This window comes from Xenopus tropicalis, chromosome 4, assembly GCF_000004195.4.
Source record: "Xenopus tropicalis strain Nigerian chromosome 4, UCB_Xtro_10.0, whole genome shotgun sequence".
Classification (NCBI taxonomy): Eukaryota; Metazoa; Chordata; class Amphibia; order Anura; family Pipidae; genus Xenopus; species Xenopus tropicalis.
This window is the reverse complement of record NC_030680.2, coordinates 114,750,721-114,756,856: the sequence shown is the minus strand read 5'-3', so window position 1 is coordinate 114,756,856 and position 6,136 is coordinate 114,750,721.

The following is a 6,136-nucleotide window of genomic DNA, read 5'->3' as shown; positions in this document are numbered from 1 at the left end:
GCTCAAAAGAGCTTCTAATATTGTGGCTATTTTACAGCAGGGGGCACTTATAATAATACACATGTTTCAGGGAGTCATATGACAGAAATGACATTACTAAGCACCAATTATAATTGATGACATCATTATGCACCATTTATAAGGATATGATTTACACAATATTCACATAGGGCTGTCACCTGTCTGGTTTTGACCTGGAAAGCCCAGTTTTCAGAAGGGTTGCCCGGTTCAAAACCTCCTGCCTGGTTTCCCAAATAAGGAAAACCGTCAGGATTCAGTAACTGACGACAACAATCACCTATCGACAAGTCATAGCCCCACCTCTTCCCCGCCCCCTGCCTGGGTAACAGAGCCAGCAGAGGTGGCAACCTCATATTCACAGCTCTTCTAAAATATATTGTGAATAATGTACCTCCTGTTGTATAATGTAAGGATACTGTTAGTCACTGGGGAGTTCCATAACCTAACTGATGATATTACTATGCACCATAATCTACAGGATATTCATGGCCCCTTTGTGTTATAATGACTTATATACTCTATAGTTGTAAATTAGTTTGTGGAAATAACACTTTGGTTATATATTGAAAAAAATCAGGGAATAGGCTCCAGGCTGCAAACCCATTAGAAGGGTAAACATGCATACACTCAACCCATCTATTTATTTGGTTCTTATTCCTGGCATCATATACTCCATTAGAGCCTGGCTACAACAGACACTTCCCTGGATGTGCTTGGATCCTTGGCTGTAGCTGCAACTGTAAGGGGGCCCAGCTGTGGTAGAGCCTGTTGGGAGGCCTGCAGCCGACTGTAAGGAAGCCTACCTGGGCTCTCCTGTTGCAAAATTTCTACTGGGGTGTATAACCCTCTGATTACTCTTCTGTTGTCATCCAACATGACATTACTGTTGCAGTGCTGTCAACCCTCTGGGTATTACCCTATATTTAAGTACCATGCTAGGATGGGACTGGGGATAGGGCCAAAAAGCTCCCAGAAATAATCTGCAGATGGCAGATGTGTGTGCTGTTGGAAGTAGATTTGCCACCTGGCCAATATTTAACCTGCCTATCCAGTAAATCATCAGTTGGGGCAGGCGCTGGTATTACAAACTGACCAGCTGGTAAATTTGTAACCCATTTCTCCACCCACTCCATTTACCAATCACATTCACCCTTTCCCTACCTGATCCGCCCATAGCCCCACCCCCAAGTTACATCATGGCCCACCCCAAACCAAAGGCCGGTACTATATTTGGAAGGCTGCATGTTCCTTTTAATAAGATGAAGCAGCATTGACTGTTGTTTCTCAACAGTCACAGACCTGTCCAGTCTCCCAAGTTCTCAGAGCCTCCCAGATCTGGTATCCACTATGCCAAGATAGAAGTCTTAATGTTAATCATTCATTGTGCTTTATAAATCATTGGTCTAAGGCTGAGGGCACATGGGACTTTGGCTCGTTGCCATTTTCAGGCTGATCCTTGCTCAGCTCTGCTTTGTGAGGCCAAGCAGAGGCAGATGCTGTACTCGTCAGTGCAGTTTTACAGACATGCTAAGGGAGTGGATCTGCTTCTCTCAGCCTGCAAACAAAACGCAGCTAAGCTGACTTTCCATGTGCCCTCATCCTTACGACTGTTTGTGTCTTATACAACATGCTGCCTAATAAGTATATTAGAATTTTATGTATATGAAGCTCTTATTTGCTATTGTTTCTGATTTCCTGGGGGGTTTGCCAAGTAATTAGGCATCCAACAGTGATTCTAATCACTTACTATCTATCCCTACCTTTGCTTTAAGGGCTGTGCCACCATATTTTCCCTGCCACTACTGCAGCTGGGCATTTTTTAAAGAAAATGAGTGCCAGCCCTGGTTAAACAGTGAATAGAATCACAGAAGTGTGCCTAACAATTTGGCACCTTCTACCTTTCTTTCTCCTTTAATGTCCTTATTGACATCAATATATAGGTATGAGTGAAGGAAGGGAATATTTTTTACTTGTAATAATTATATTGTCACACCTAAATTGCATCCCTGCTTTAAATGAAGGGGTAAGCACACATGCTCTTAAATTATCTTAATTCCATTTAAAACATAGTTTGGTTTGGTATTAACCAAAGTGTAAACTTTCTCCTCATCTAACTTTATCACAGTTCTTTTCAATATGTCAGGTGTATTTTTGCAGACACATTGCATATTCAAGTAAAATCATAATTTTGCCATTGTCAGCATATGGCATGGAAATTTTGCTGGAATAAATTCTTTGGGGCATATTTATTATAGCATTTGATGGTCACTTACAAGTTAGAAAACAAAAGCAAAGATCTGATTGGTTGCTATGGGCAACATCACCGGGGATTTTGGCTTACACACTATAATAAATTGGCCCTAAAGTGTTTTTTACACAGTTGTAATGTGGAAAATAACGCAAATTAACTAGGTATGCACCAAATCCAGGATTTGGTTTGGCCAAGATTCGGCTTTTTCCGGCAGGATTCGGCTGACTCCATGGTCCTGGCCAAACCAAATCCTTAAAATCATGTGACTTATCACCACATAAACGCGGAAGTTGCCAGTTAGGATTCTGTTCAGTATTCGGCCAAATTCATAAAGGATTCGGTGCATTAACACCATAAAGCAATGATGTATGTGTGATACTAGCATAAAGATAATGATATGCTAAAGTGGCTGTTGTTTCTTCATAATGGCAGCTTACCTGCCTGGACCTTCACCTGTTGAAATGAAACAAATATTTGTCAGTGTGGAACATGTTCATATTTGTCATATTCACATTTTAGTTACGGTCATGCCAGTTTTTTGATATTTGTTCAAATTTCACTCTTTAATAAATATGCCCTAAGCCAGTGGTCCCCAACCAGTGGCTCAGGGGCAACACCTTGGATATTGCTCCCAGTGCCATCAAAGCAGGTGTTTGAAATCTTGGAGGCAAGTTTTGATTGCATAAAACCCAGTTGTACTGCCAAACAGAACCCTATGTAGGCTGCCAGTCCATATAGGGGCTACCAAATAGCCAGTCACAGCCCTTATTTGGCACTCCAGGTACATGTCTTTTTACATTTCAATGTGGCTCACAAGTAAAAAAGGTTGAGGATCCCTGCCCTAACCAGAGGTGGTCTGCATTTTTCATTGCTGGACTACAAATAGCACTCATGCCTCTTCTTGGGGTTCCATAACCTTTGAGTTGTGTGCAACTTCAAGATTTCTTTTAATCACCCTGGGTTTAGACTTCTAATACCAGGTTTTTGGCTCAATTGAGAATCAAAAATCCTTGAGTTAACCGAATCCAGAAAGAGCTTAGACCGGCATACCTCCAAACTGTCCTGATTTTAACAGCTCAGCCCGCAGTCCTGGATTCTTTTTGAAAGAATCTCATGCATTGAATGCCAAAATAGATATAAGTTTCTCAAACTTAATTCAATAAGTAGACTTTTGGCAGAAAGTCCAGAATACTCAACCCCTGCACTTATATACAATTGTAACTAATAAGCTAAACAGGTCTCTTGGGGGAACTGAGACTCGCAGCTTAAAGGGCAATTTCACCTTCATTAGCAAAACGGTAATAACACATAAAACAAGACCCCAAAACCCCCATAAATGTGTTCAAACTTTAAATAACCTGCCAAATTTTGTAAAACGGGAGTGGTATTTAGGGGTGTGGTCGCAAAAATGGGCCGCACTACACGCTGCATTTCTTTTAGTCCCTATTTACATTTTTCAAATGTCGGGAGGTATGGGAGGTTGTCGACACTTTTGGTCTTGAAAGGGAGCTGCTGAGCTGAAGCCTGGCTAACAGTGAATGACTGATGTAAAGTTACTCAAAGTACTCTACTAAGTAAATTTACATCAGTTAAATTTATTTAGTTTATATCCCCTAAAAAAATCTTAAAGGAGAACAATTGTGAAAAACATTTAATACAAGCTCCATCTTATAGAAATAAGAAACTTATAATTTCAATAACTTATTTTATTGCACCATGTCTGAAGTAATCCAACAATTGTTCCTTCTCCCCCTCTCAGCAATCTGTCTCTTTAAATGCATTTCCTTATTTCTGTATATTTCTATTTATGCTGATTAGTCCTACCTGTAGGCGCTACTACATGCACATCAGTGCACATACATTAAAGTGCTCACAAATGCTTTTATTTGGCCCTCAAGGTGTGTGAGACTCAAGCTCACTGCACATAAATGGACCCACTTTCTATTCATTCCTATGGGATTTGTTAGAAGCATATTTATCAAATGGTGAACTCTAACCTTCACCAATTCATAAATACGCATCTAAAAGGAATGAATATATGGGTCAATTTTTCTGTGGTAAGCTCAAATACCACACTTTGATAAATCTGCCCCACATAAAGTACGCATATACACACAGTAGCACAGATAGTTCCTTGTAGTAGTTGTACATAGCACATATTCCTGTAGAGCTAAAACTAGAACTGAAGTTTTAATGGAAAGTTAGCTCTAGTACATCATTGGTCTGCCATCCCTTTGCCTAGATCAGTGCTGTCCAACTGGCGGCCCGCGACCCCCCTCTGTGTGGCCCCCCACCTGTCTGGCTGCTTTGATGGCTTACCTTTGAGTAAGCATTAAATGGTATCAGTACTGAGATTAACTGCCCCCCTGCATGGTTCTCACCTCAGATTCAGGCTGTAATCCCTCTGTATTGTTTAAAAATGTAATCCCCTGTGTTTTTCACACCTTTTAATACCTGCATTGTTCACCCCCCTGCAGTGTTCACACCTCAGGCTCAGACTGTAATCACTCCCATTGTTCACTTCTTCACACCTCAGACATAGGTACTGTAGGCAGAGTATGGCACATACAGGCAGCATAGGGCAGGTAGAGTATGGCACACACAGGCAGCATAGGTCAGGGAGGGTATGGCACACACAGTCAGGGTAGGGCAGGCAGAGTATGGCACACACAGGCAGGGTAGGGCAGGCAGAGTATGGCACACACAGACAGCATAGGACAGGCAGAGTGCTGCCTGTGTGTACCATACTCTGCTTGCCCTAAGCTGCTTGTGGGAGGTGAACCTGGCAGGGGTTTGTTGTGGGAGTTTGTTAGCAGTTGGAAATAGCCATTAAATGGTCCCAAAGGTGTGTAATTATGTACTGGGGGTTGCTCTGCTATCCACAGGGGAGGAGGAGGCATATGGAATTTAAGGGTATATCTTAATATGACATAATTCTTTCACATATGAATGATGGTTGATATCCCCACAGTAAGGACCAAGCATTTGGGATTTTGCTGTGTTACCACCATTGTGATAAAATAGGTGTGGCTTGAAGTGGGTGTGGTTTCAAAAAGGGGAGTGGTCAAAACTGGCTTCCATTAGCGGCCCTCCACCATGTATGCTAGAGAAATTCCGGCCTCGGCACCGTAGAAGTTGGACAGCACTGGCCTAGATAATATATTTAAGGGACCTAAAAAAGCTGACAAACACAAAAGCTGAATGTAGAAACAGATTGCTGAGACATGGGTAGAGAAAAGTACCTTAAAGCTTTTATAAAATGATAAGAGTTCCCTTCAATAATGGGAAAGTGCAGCAAAAGGAAAGGTTTGCTGTTATTGGAGGATGCAGGTAAATCCATTTCAACAAAACAAATGCATTCTACTTTGGTCAAAACACCCTCTTGCTTCCTATTTATTTGTACAGATAGGGATCAGTAGGAAATGATCACTCTTATGTAACTAATATAGATTTAACTGGGTGAACAGAAAACACCAATAGTTTTAATGATGTCACTATAATTTGTTTCTTAACACTTCCAATGCACAAGTATAAAGTGTTGGGTGTATTTCATTACCCCCCTCAAACTTCCATTTAGGAAATTTTGGCCCATCTTGAAGATTCAGTCTTGAATATGCATACATTGTTCTCTCATGGCTGGCCAGAATTCTGCTTAGTGCTCCTTTTTATAGCGGTATATGCACGATGGAAGCCAGAAAAAACAAAGAGACAACTCTGGTGCAGAGATGTCATTGGTACAGATAAAAACAGCCAGTATTGGTATCATTTAATCACAAATGCAGCAGGACCTAGGTTTCCTCAGAGAGCAGAGGCACTGATATTATTCAAGAACACGTTTCATAGAACTCAATAACTTGAGGTATG